This window comes from Xenopus laevis, chromosome 7S, assembly GCF_017654675.1.
Source record: "Xenopus laevis strain J_2021 chromosome 7S, Xenopus_laevis_v10.1, whole genome shotgun sequence".
NCBI classification, from domain to species: domain Eukaryota; kingdom Metazoa; phylum Chordata; class Amphibia; order Anura; family Pipidae; genus Xenopus; species Xenopus laevis.
Window position 1 is genome coordinate 16,695,404 of NC_054384.1, and position 13,391 is coordinate 16,708,794.

The 13,391-nt window shown below is 40.7% G+C and overlaps 1 protein-coding gene across 1 annotated transcript in view; it reads left to right on the forward strand.

Moving 5' to 3' along the window:
* Nucleotides 1-1,288: 1,288 nt before the first annotated feature.
* The window catches only part of XB5817455.S (provisional ortholog of heparan sulfate-glucosamine 3-sulfotransferase 1 S homeolog), a 97,691-nt gene continuing 85,588 nt past the window's right edge, over nt 1,289-13,391 (forward strand). Inside the window, exon 1 of the mRNA XM_018227418.2 lies at nt 1,289-1,904. The gene's annotated coding sequence lies outside the window, so the exon portion shown is untranslated. The remainder of the gene's footprint in view (nt 1,905-13,391) is intronic.

Sequence of the window (13,391 nt, forward strand, 5' to 3'; positions counted from 1 at the left end):
TCATTGACTTCTACATGACCTCGGCAGGTCTGAGATGGAGTACTTTTTTATTTGGATTTTTAACACCATCGGGGTTTAATAAATCTGAAAAACCTTTTCTACGAAAAAATGGTGGTTTCCCAACCAGAAAATAAAAAAATCGGACTTTGATAAATAACTAGGGATGCACCAAACCCTGGATTCGGCCTTTTTCAGCAGGATTCGGCCGAATCCTTATTCCAGGCTGAACCTGAATTTGCATATGCTAATTAGGGGCGGGAGGGAAATCACGTGACTTTTTGTCACAAAACAAGGGAGTAAAGAATGTTTTCCCCTTCCCACCCCTAATTTGCATATGCAAATTAGGATTCCACAGAATTTTTCGCAAATTATTTGGGGGTCTGGCTGAATCCAAAATAGTGGATTTGGTGCATCCCTATAAATTACATATGGCGATCCAAATTACTAAAAGATCCAGGCAACTCCAGAGCAGGTCCGGACTGAGTATTAAAATAGGCCCTGGCATTTCAGGTACAAAGGGGCCCAATCAACCCACACATAAGCCCAAACAGCCCCCACCAGCCCACTAAATACTGACTTTCTATGGCACCTTATAGCAGCCCCTGTGGCATTTGCCAGAACCCACAGATTGCCAGTCCGGACCTGCTCCAGAGCATTCTAGATAACAGGTCCCATACCTGTACATAGTGAATAAAGTACCCCCTCTTGTAAAATATAAGGATATTATAAGTTACTGAGGAGTTTCATGACCATATAAATGTACGAGGCCGAAGGTCATGGAACTCTGAGGTAACTTTTAATATCCTCATATTTTACAACTGGGGGTACTTTATTTATTATAATACACAAGTTTCAGTGAGTCATGTGAAAGAAATGACATCAGAACTCACCGTTTACAACTGATGACATCAGAACTCACCGTTTCTAAGGATATAATGTACAAGATATTCACGGCTTTTGTGTATTATGTAACATTATATATATATATATATATATATTAGCTTTATTTTTATGAGCCGTATCCAGCTGTGTGTATAGGCTGTAAAGCTGGGCATGTGCTATAGAATTACAATCCAATATGGTAGTAGGGCTCAGAAGCTGCCATGCAGCAAGCAATCACTTACACAGAAAGCCATAGGGTATAATCATGTTATATGAAACACATGACCCATTTCCTATAGCCTGAGCCCCTACTGCTGCCACTTACAGACTGAAAGCAGCACCGGGATATATATAACATGTTTATAGCGCTCCCCAATCCTACCTGTAACCTGCAGCCTCAATGTGACCAGGTCTGACACAGGAGGCCGATATAAAACAGGGCCAATGAGAGCGCTAACCAATGAGAAAGCTCATCGTTGGACCAATCATACGCCGGAAAGCGTTGCGAGCTTCTCCAGAATTGGTTAATGACCCGGTTTGAAAGGCGAATCCCGTGCTGAATTGGGAGCTCCGCGCGGCTGTGACTGACTCCGTGTGCCACTTGTACAGCGCGGGAGAGATGGGCAGCGCACTGATATCTCAATAGGGGGGATTCGTCTCTTTTCCAACAATCTGCTCCCCCCTCCTCTGTGATTTTAACCTCTCCCTGAATAATGAAAGGGCTGCTGTGAGCGCGTTTATCCGGAGTGCAGAGGGGTGATCGAGCAGCAGTTTTTTGAGGGGCTGCCACCCATCTGCTGAGCCATTTCTTCTCTCCTTGAGCCCTGCCTGATCTTGTAAGCCGGGGACCCTTTGTAATAGCACAGCTCTCTGACTCCATGGCTCAGGCGGAGGTACAGTATGTGCTACAGTATGTGCTACAGTATGTGCTTACACTCCTTACAGTGGGCTGCTGACACTTTGCAGAGGCTTTAGAGGGGCTGCTGGGAAATGAAGTTCAGTAGCAGCTACAAGAAATGCAGGTAGGACTCTAGTTATTAATATAATTCGTGTACCTGTGTGTATTATCTGTCACTGTGTGTCTGGGTATAAATGAACAAATGTACCACACACACAGGTCTTGGCAATGAAAGTGTTTTTATTGAGAATTCATGTTTCTGTCAGATGCTGCCGGATAAAGTGAACTACTGAAAACTGGACAGTGATCTAAATGTAGAGCAAGTCAGAGTTTTCTTAATATAGGATCTTAATTATAGATATCACGTGTCAGTAGATACACACACACTATATTTATATATTTGTTTTTTGTGTGTGTATATATATATATATATATATATATATATATATATATATATATATATATATATATATATATATATATATATATATATATATATATATATATATATATATATATATATTCGGGATGCACCAAATCCACTATTTTGGATTTGGCCAAACCCCTGAATCTTTCGAGAAAGATTCGGCCGAATACCGAACCCAATCCAAATTAGGAGTGGGAAGGGGAAAACATTTTTTACTAGGGTTGCACCGAATCTACTATTTTGGATTTGGCTGAACCCCCGAATCTTTTGTGAAAGATTCGGCCGAATACCCAGCCACATCCTAATTTGTATATGCAAATTAGGGGCGGGAAGGAGAAAACATGCTTTTTCTATGGATGCACTGAAAACACTATTTTGGATGTGGCCAAACCCCTGGATCTTTCGCAAATGATTTGGCCGAATACCAAACTGAAACATTTTTTACTAGGGATGCTCCGAATCCACTATTTTGGATTTGGCCGAACCCCTGATTCTTTTTCGAAAGATTCGGCCGAATACCGAACCGAATCCAAATTAGGGGTGGGAAGGAGAAAACATGCTTTTTCTATGGATGCACTGAAAACACTATTTTGGATTTGGCCGAACCCCTGAATCTTTCGCAAATGATTTGGCCGAATACCAAACAAACCAAATCCTAATTTGCATATGCAAATTAGGGGTGTGAAGGGGAAACCATTTTTTACTAGGGATGCACCTAATCCACTATTTTGGATTTGGCTGAACCCCGAATCTTTCGCCTGTTGAGAGATAAGGCAACTTTCCAAAGTACAATTACAGATTCCAAACCCAATCCAAATTAGGGGTGGGCAGGGGAAAACATTTTTTCTAGGGATACACCGAATCCACTATTTTGGATCTGGCCGAACCCCCGAATCTTTTGTGAATGATTGGCCATAATTTTTGGATTTGGCCGAATACCGAACCGAAACTTAATTTGCATATGCAAATTAGGGGTATGAAGAAGAACACACTTTTAACTTCCTTGTTTTGTGACCAGAAGTCACAGGATTTCCCTCCCCGTCCCTAATTTGCATATGCAAATTAGAATATGTGTGCGGCCGAATCAGAATCCTGCTGAAAAAGGCCGAATCCTGAACCGAATCCTGGATTAGTATAGAATAATCTATAATAATCTATTTCTATAATTAGTATATAAATTGTTCTTTGATTTGTGAACATGCTATAAAAGATTGGGGAACTTCATCGCTTTTCTTAATGGAGCATGAGACCAGGATGAAATTCCCCCGTGTGGGTTTAGCTGCTCAGGGCACTCTAGCGTGAGAAAGGTTTGGGCACTGGCAGACGTCTGTCTCTCCCATGACCTGCTTCTTACACTCCTCACACTCCTCGACTCTGCTCTATTTCATTTTTTTCACCCTGATCGTTTAATAAAATCCCATATCTGCTATAAATAGATGTATAATTGGGATGCAAAACCTCTGGCTCCCGTGATCAGTTTGGCTTCCAGTAAGTATTGGTTTGTATCACATGCCAATTAAGCTTGATTTTGTGAACAGGTAAATGTTGGGATTTCAATGAAAAAAAAAACCCAAATTTATATTTATATTATATTGTAGGTCAGGTTTTTTAGACAGTTTTGCGTTACTTTTTTTTGTAACATTAGTGTGACCAAGTAAAGAGTGTCTGGGATCCTTATGTTTTTGCACAAAGGATGCTTAATTTGTTAGTGGTAGCATTGTATCTCCGGTACTTCTACTGCTTAATTAGTGTACAAGAAATACAAGAAAGGCAGCATACTTGCTTACTCTCACACTTCATGGGCAAGAGATGGGAGTTTGAGTAAGGGATGAGGAGAGGTTTCCCTGGCACAGAGTAGTGAAGAAGTGAGAATTACCTGGAGAACCATTGGAAATGCTACTTTAGACTTTACACTTTACTTTTGTGTTTCCAGTTCATGTCTTAGTGAAAGAAATAACTGCTTGTTATGTGTACCCAGTGAGACGGTCACTTCACTAAACAGTCACTTTGTACCATGGTGATTGGTGGTCTATCTTTGTAAGTATTACCTATCAAAGGTTATGTGATTTTTCTTATTTTACCTGCTTTAACCCTACAATTTAAATCTGAATGAATGCGGCATCAAAACGAACTTGACATCCAAACATTCGTTGCTCAAAGAATAAAATCTGAACGTCTATGGTCATCTTAAGGCTCAGAAATCCTTTCTACTTGTTTCCCTTTAACTACCTGCAGCTGGAGCTAGCTTAAAGGTGAAGTAAACCCAACAACATTTTGCCTGTTGAAAGATAATGCATCTTTCCAAAGTACAATTACAGATTTGTTCAAATATTTTTAGTGCCTTTCTGCACTGGCAGTTCTATCCCTGAACTCTGCTTCTTCATGGGTCTGTTAATCAGATGGCTGCTGCTACATAGTCCCCAAAGTCAGAACCAGCAGAGCAGGCTATAGAAAGGGATGGACAGATTCTTCTTTCAAGAACAGTTACAGAACTGTTTAAAAAAAACTTGTAATTAATGTATATAGGGATTACGCTATTTCATTTGGCAAAATTATGTTTTAGGGTTTGCATTTCATTTAAGTTTAGATTTCCACTAAGCAGAGTCCCTTATTCGAATTGTTAAACTACAATTCTCAGAATTCTCTGTAAGCTAAGAGCGAGAGAGAGAGGGGCAAGGCATTTGGTTTTAAAGGAGAAGGAAAGCTATTGAAGCAGTTTATTGCCAAACGATTAGCCACAATAGTGCAAACTATGACACTATAATTATTCTGCAGAATGCTTTACCATACCTGAGTAAACAGCTCTAGAAACTCTGTTTGTTTAGGATAGTAGCTGCCATATTAGCTTGGTGTGACATCACTCCCTGCCTGAGTCTCTCCCTGATCACTTATAGCTCTGTGCTCAGATTACAGCAGGGAGGGAGAGAGGAGCAAACTGAGCATGCTCAAGCCCTAGCCAAGGAGGTTTATGCTGAAAACAGGAAGTCTGATACAGAAGCCCATGTGTACACAAAAAGGCTGTTTAAGGAATAGTGGGAGTCAGCACCAGCCGGAGAGCTGCAAAAGGCACATCCCTGCTTATCAGATTAAGGCAGTTTGGTTGGTGATAACACTTTAGCAAGTGCAAGTCCCCTGTTTGACCAATTTTGTGTAATGAAGTAATAAAAACATTTATCTCCAGCCTCCCGCTTTGCTTTAATGTGTATCATGAAAGCGACAAATTTCCTGCCCAGTGGGGCTCTGTTTGCTACAATGCAGTATAGAGAGGCAGGTCAGTAGAATGGGACACATTCTGTACAGAGAATGAACACATTACAACTCATTTGCTGCTCAGAGACGCTTTCTGAATTTGTTTACCTTTAAAACAACAAATGAAAACATTCACTTAGGGCTGTGACACGCAAGGGCCATTCACTTTAAGGGCTATTCCACACGGGGAGATAGCCTTGCGTTTGCGGTCGCGGCGACAAAGCGCCGCGCCAGTCGCCGCGACCGGCGCAGGCGACAGTTTTGTATGGGCGCCTATGTAAAAACGCCTGTGCTAACCACACGAGGCGATGCGCTTTTCAACAGTCGCCTGAAAATGCCTCGCCAGGCTTTTTCAGGCGACTGTTGAAAAGCGCATCGCCTCGTGTGGTTAGCACAGGCGTTTTTACATAGGCGCCCATACAAGACTGGCGCGGCGCTTTGTCGCCGCAAACGCAGGGCTATCTCCCCGTGTGGACTAGCCCTTAATGTATGCCTGTGACTGTGTCGGCATTTGCGAGTTTTGGGAGTTGTAGTTCGACCTGCAGGTTGCACTTATTTGCTTTATCTTGTATTTGGGAAAGATGTAATAAGGATGTGGGCACTTAAGGAATCCAGCTGCTGATTAAGTGCCCTTCAGCGCGACACGCATAAGGTTCTTAAAAGCCTTTTCACTTTATTTACTTGGCTTTTGTGAATTTCTTGATCGCTTACCTCCTTGTTGCTACTTCTATGGCATTACACCCCCTGTGGGTCTGGGGCTGGTGCACCTGGACCCATCTTAGTGACTTTGAGCACTTTGAATACTTTCCTATGCACTTTCTGTGGATATACTTAAAGGGGTTGTTCACCTTTCAGATAACTTTTAATATCATGTAGAGTGTAATATTCTGAGACAATTTTTTATTATTTAAGGTTTTTGAGTTATTTCACTTTTTATTCAGCAGCTCTTTGATTTGCATTTTAAGCAATCTGGTTGCTAGGGTGCAAATTCCCCTAGCAACCATGCATTGATTTGAATAATAGACTGGAATATGAATAGGAGAAGGGCTGAATAGAAAGTTGTGGAATACGAAGTAACAATAACAATACATTTGTAGCCTTAGAGAGCATTTGCTTTTTAGAAGGGAGTCAGCGACGCCCATTTGAAAGCTGCAAAGAGTCAGAAGAAAAAGTCAAATTACTATAAAACTATAAAAAATAATTAATGAAAACAAATTTAAAAGTTGCTTAGAATTGGCCATTCAATAACATACTAAAAGTTACCATAAAGGTGACCCACCCCTTTAAGTAATTGCCCCCCCCTTCAATATGGCGGCAGACCTTCTGTCTATCTACCTTGGGCCACTTATTATTTGATTTTGGCCCTGTTTAGGTATACAGGAACAAATATGAAGATTATAGTGAGGCATTTTGCTAGCTCTGCTATTGGTCTATGGCACATGTGGCCAATAGCAAGTGCCAGCATGAGCAGCTGTAAGACTGTCAAGTACAGAGAAGCTGTTAAATCTGTGGAGCTACAGATTGAGCCCAGCCTGTTCCCTGCCAAGCTGCTAGAGACTCAGAAGGAGAAACTAGTGAGATTTATCCTGCTGCAGAGCTGCCTATAATCTCCAGTGTGATTGCCTCTGAGAGCACCCCAGTGAGTGAGCCACCCAAGGGAGAATACTGGCTTGGATACAAGCGTGGGGCCCCAAAGTGAAGACAAGTCTTGTGTATTTACCTGCTACGTGAGAGCGGCTGCTAAATTCCAAAGGGAGAGGTACTTTTGGGAAATGGTAGCTCTACCTAGGGAATAAGAGCTCTGGGGAAGAGACATTTCATTTGAACTGTGTGGTTATTAACCCCTTCCGGAGGATTGGGACTTTGATATTAAAAAGGACTGTGTTGGAGCAACAGTTAAGTATCTAATAGTGATTTAGGTAGTGTCCCACGTGTCCCCAGTGTAGGAGTGCATGGTGTATTAGTTTGCCCAAGTTTTACTGCAGTTTATATAAAGTTTATACTTGTTTCATTTGCAAACTGTGTGCGTTTTATTATTCCTAGTGGAATCCCTCTGAGGTGTGTTCCCTAGGTGAAAGCACTGCGCTGTAATTCCCAGTTCACTGTACTTTTCATATGCAAAAGGGATTCAGGGCCCCTGGATTGCCAAGGCTAAATTGCTATTTAAAGAGATAGTAACCAAATTAGGGTTATATTTGTATCAATATATCTTGGTACACCGTCCTGTTCTACTGAGATGCACGTTATGTTGTCAATTTATAAATGCATAACCACTAATAGTTACCTAGTAATACCTGCGGATGTGATATAACATTATACTGGTTCAGGCAGAATAACCAATATCCCATAAATCCTTATTTTCCCTATTCCTGACCTATTCCTTGCCCTTGGTCAATTCGCCTCCATGTCACTAACCCTGGTTTTTATTGTTGATGACTTGACAAAAAATTATTTAAATGGTCAATAAAAGTTAAGTTTTATCTTATTTCTATATGAGACGTTGGATGTAACTGATGGGAGGGTGCAGTAATATGGGTCAGTTCTTTTTCTCCTATTTTCACAAATAATTGCTTACTTGACCCTGCACACCATTCACTGTTCTCAGTTACGGATGGGAGGTGCTCCCCAACACTCTAATCATTTTGCTGAAAAATGGTAACCTGGTAATGATTGGTTTCTATGGGTTACTGCCCATGTGCATATTTGCCCAGTGCTCTTAAATGAGCCCAGATTGTGTTATAATTCTTTAGCGGAAGAAGGTGTGGTCTAGTAGCCTAGGGGGGAGTGGTATAAACAGACATAATCAGGCTATAATGGAACTTTCCAGGGCAGTGAAATGTTTGTATGTTTTCACTTAGCCTGTACAAAGAGATCCCATAAAACCATGCCTTAATATTCCTTCCCCTGTACTAAGCATAATTCTGCATGGGTAATGAAGAATATAGTGGCCCTTTAATAATAAAAGATTATTGTGATTTATATATTTCCAGGTTTAGTGTGTGTATGTATGTATGTATGTATGTATATATATATATATATATATATATATATATATATATATATATATATATATATATATATATATATATATATATATATATATATATATATATATAGAGTGAGTAACTTTGTTAGCAAAGCATAAAAGAATACATTCTAAATATTATCACTGAAGAATTGGCATTGATTTATATTTGATGAAATATCTGTAGGCAACAAATGTACTATGGCTGGGATATTAAAAAATAACTTTGATTTAGAACATTTGTATCTTACAAAAGATCCCTGGGTTGTATTAATGTGAGGCTCACAAGATGGAGACATTATTAATGCTTCTATCACTTTTGGTAAGGCGCTGACTTTATATTGAGCTGATTTATTTGGTTTGGGAAGATATTGCAATGGGAACGTTATATTTGTTATAGGTGTTTGTTTAAAGGGATTATATAGAATTATGCTGGATATGTGTCCTGCCCAGGTTATTTAATACAACAAGAGTGAGATATTTATTTTCATTTATAATCACTGCAAACGAATCTCGCTTTTTATGGAGGATTATTGTTCTCTGTAAACCTAGCTGTGCCATATGTGCTACCTGTGCTCTCAGGTGTCATAAACACAGGGGAGTAAAGTGTAATGGATTAATTAATCCCCATTCTTAATTGTGCAGTATAGGGTCTAGATGTTACTGTGCACATTACAATAAAGACCAGCTACTGGCATTAAACTCTATGAACCTAATCTGCTGACATTTCCTCAAGTGTTTGATTCCTTGCTTGTGATAGAGTCCAGCACTGCAGGGTGGGTTACCTGCAGAAAAGTGGTAATTGTTGGATGTAGGTCTCAATTAAAGCTCATTTCACTCCTTCCCCCCCTATTTTTGTTCTGATTTTGCTCCCCACCCTCTATTTAGCTGTCGCTTCAGGTTTGCAGCAATAGCACCCCTGGTTTCATGATGGACAGCAGGTAGCTAGTTGGGTTATGGACAAGGCAGTTGCAGGTTGGATTGGGAAGTCAATCCAGGCAAGTAAAAAAGGAAAATCCAGGTGGTGGTTATTGATCTCGGTGTCACAAACTGGGCCTGTGCAGGACTATATTTGTTACACCATATATACAGTAATGCACCACATCTCTAGTTACATAGTTAGATCGGTTTGAAAAAATATCAAAGTCCATCAAGTTCAACCCCTCCAAATGAAACCCAGCATCCATACACGCACTGACCCCTCCATACACTGACATAAATTATATATACCCATATCTATACTAACTATAGAGTTTAGTATCACAGTAGCCTTGGATATTATTCTTGTCCAAGAAATCATCCAAGCCATTCCTAAAGGCATTAACTGAATCAGCCATCACAACATCACTGTCCTCACACCTAAGTTGCTTCAAATTAAATTTCTTTTCTTCTAGTCTGAAGGGGTGGTCTCTGGTACGGTGATCCACTTTATTCGGAATATGTATGTGTATTACACGTATAATCCGAACATGATCTAGAGGGCTTCCATTTTCTCATATCTATCTCATATCTCAAGTGTTTGCTGCTATAAAATAGGCAGCACTGTCCAATTTGCTGTTCAACTTACTCACATTCACAAACTAAATTTGAGATTTCAAAAACCCATGGGGCCTAAGGGAGGAACTCCATGGGCGATTTTGGTGCGATCCGACACGCTGTGCAAAAACGCAGGCGTCAAGTTGAACGCAACAGAAATAAGGTAAGAGATGAAAATGTCGGATGAAGTCGCAGTGATCATCCGACGCGACACATCGTCTGCATCCGACAGTCGTGTTGTGTCGGATGAACGATGCAACATCATCCCACGTTCCTGTTGCTTACCTTATTTCCGTCACATCTGACTTGACGCCGATGCCTAAGAGCCACCAAAAACACTTGAAAGGCTGAATGTGTCCCCTGCAAGCAAACCCCCTGTCCCCCATTGCGCTATTCAGGTACACATCTCTCAGATGGATAATGAAAACAACTTGTCCACCTGTGGAATATTCTGTGCATGGGTCGTTGAAGCAATCTCAATCCTGGGACCAGCTGGTTGTTTTGTAAGCTTTCTGAGAACGTTTATTAAAGTACAAAACAATTTTGAGTCTATTTGATGGTGGCAGCAGTGAAGTTGTCAGAAACTGGCCCAGGTCCAATGTTCGCTGATTGAGAAACACCTCGCTATTTTCATTTTGTCTGTTATATTCATGCTGAATGCCACTGTGATTAGCTCTGGAGCTGGAGACTTTCTTCTCACTTTCTCAGTTGCCAGTTTTTGCTTCCCTTGGCCCCTCTTAAAAATGCATTTTAGCTACAAGAGTGTTTGTGATGTATTTCCAAAGCAACACAGACACACATACCTACATGAGGAAAAGAATCTATTATCCAACATACCCTTTGAATAAATCAATCTATCCATCTCTATCTATGGTTTCATTTATATGTGTAGGTGGGTCCTGCTGTCTTGCAGACTTGGACTGAGCTCATCAAAGACCTCATACATATAAATAGAAAATGTACCCAAGATATGATGTTTCCAGTTTATAGTGTCTATTGAGAATCCGTAAACGTTGGCCTTGGCCAGAAAATACCTGCCACTTCTGCATTAGAACAGCATCCCCATGAGTTAGGGCCAACTTTTTAGTCATTACTTTTGGGATCATCCTTGAGGTAGCCAAGTTCTGGTATGACAATTTGACAACCTTGATGTAACCATGGCATAAACTTCACAATCAAACCATGGCCGCACTGTGACAACTGTGACAAATCAAAAAGCAGACTGCACATAGTAGGGTTTAAAATATTGTGTCCAGTGGATTTGACCAATTAATGATTTGAAGTTCTTGGTTGTCTCATTTTTCAGTTGCAAAGCAAATTAATTTGTACAAAAGTGTGGCCTTGCTGATCAATATCTTAACGGGGCTCATTCAGATACTGATGAAGCTGGTGGGCAGATTCCATCAACTGTCAACCATATCCATTTATCGATGAGGACCTTGTGTCAGACAGCTGATGTTCCAAGGTCCAACCATTTGGATGGTCCAGCTTTATTGGCAGCTTTCTACAAACGCTTACAAGGCAATTTCAATCAGAATGTGAAATGGGGAGCCACTAATGTGTTCAGGGTCGGATTGGGGTGGTGGGACACCAGAAATAAACCTGGTGGGCCTCGCTGACCCAGACCTGAGTCCCCACCCTTCTCTGACGATGGGTTCATTGGGGAGGGGCTGGCGACGGGGTCCCTAGGCGAGGTGTGGACCTCAGACTGACCCTGGGTGTGTTTGATGCTTTTTAAAAATGTATTTATAAATAAATTAAACAAATGCCTTGATTTTTGGAAGATAGACATATATAACTTAGAGGTTTGGTCTAGAATATGCAAACATATAAAGTTGTCTTTAATCAATAACGCCAAAGTCTGTCTTGAGTAAAGCTGCCTACACATGGGCCTTGGCTCCTCTAGACCAAGTCTAAGCACCGGTATCCTATCCACTTGCTTGACTGATATCTGGTCGAAAATCAGCCAGATCTGAGCACCAATGTGGCCCTCTCCCAGCAGATTCGCATGGATCCCCTTTATGATTCTGACGCTGGTCTGGAGCCAAATGATCGGATCAGCCAGTTTTGTTCCATCACCTGGGCGGCTTAATTGGATAGAGATCCGTTCATTTTGAGTTGCCAAAAAAGCCGATATATCGGTGTATGGCCGTTTAGCAGAGTGTCCATCTTTATTACGTATAAGCATCAGCTGTCGTGTAAACCACTGCAGACATGAATATTATCCAGCAGCAAGGTTGGCTAACACTGATGTGTTTAAAAGCTTGACTGCTGCTCTCATTTTATTGTGTTAAATCGCTAGCAGAGAACATTTGACAGAGGTCGAAATCAGAACACAGGATGTTCCAACTGGTTGATTAAATTGCCATCGTATATTTTCTGTGATATATCCAATATAGCATCATATAGCATCATTAAAACCGCTATGCAAAGTTATGATTTTAATTCAGTACTGAGCTTTTATAAGAGGCATTAATGTTAATGTGGAGTGTTTTTCTTTTGGTGCTGCAGTATTTTGCGTTTTTTTTTTAAAAGTATATCCCATCTAAGGCATAGTACAGGTATGGGATCTGTTATCCGGAAACCCATTATCCAGAAAGCTCCACCCTCATAGACTCCATTTTATCCAAATAATCCAAATTTTTAAAAATCATTTCCTTTTTCTCTGTAATAATAAAACAGTAGCTTGTACTTGATAAAAACTAAGATATATATATATATATATACCCTCCTCAGGTGGCAGCAGGTTACCAAGGGATGCAAAAAGCTGCTCCTGGTAACTGCAGGGGCCAAAATTGTGATTTTTAAATTGGAATTTCGACACTTCTAATGCTCTGCACTGGCAGTGAGCCCCCGTCTCCACTCCAACACTGTAAAGTTAATCGTGGAGGAAGTGCGTCATCGCTGCGGTTGCCTCAGGCAGGGTCCAGAATACCCCTGATGACATGATATTACTTTTGCACAAACAAATCTTAAAGGGGAACTCCACAAAAACATAAATTAAGCTTTTTGAAAAGTAAACATAATTTCAAGCTACTTTGCAATATACATCAATTAAAAAATATGCAGACATTTCATGTTTTTTAATGGTTTCTGACAGTTCCCTATGTCTAGCCCCCTGCTCTGCTACTGATCTGTCTGACTACTTTGCTGAGCTGGCTGACTACTGTTACTTTGTATCAACAGCCAGCAGTGTGCATTCCCTGCACACGTTATTTCAATAAGGAACGGAACACCCCAGTGCAATGCATTGTGGGTTATGTAGTTCCTGCATGCTGTCTGTAAGCTGTGGAGAAGTTGTTACAATTTGTGACATCAGTGTTTAGTCCCTCCTTCCCTGCCAGGATTTCAAATGATGCAGAAATGTTACTGTT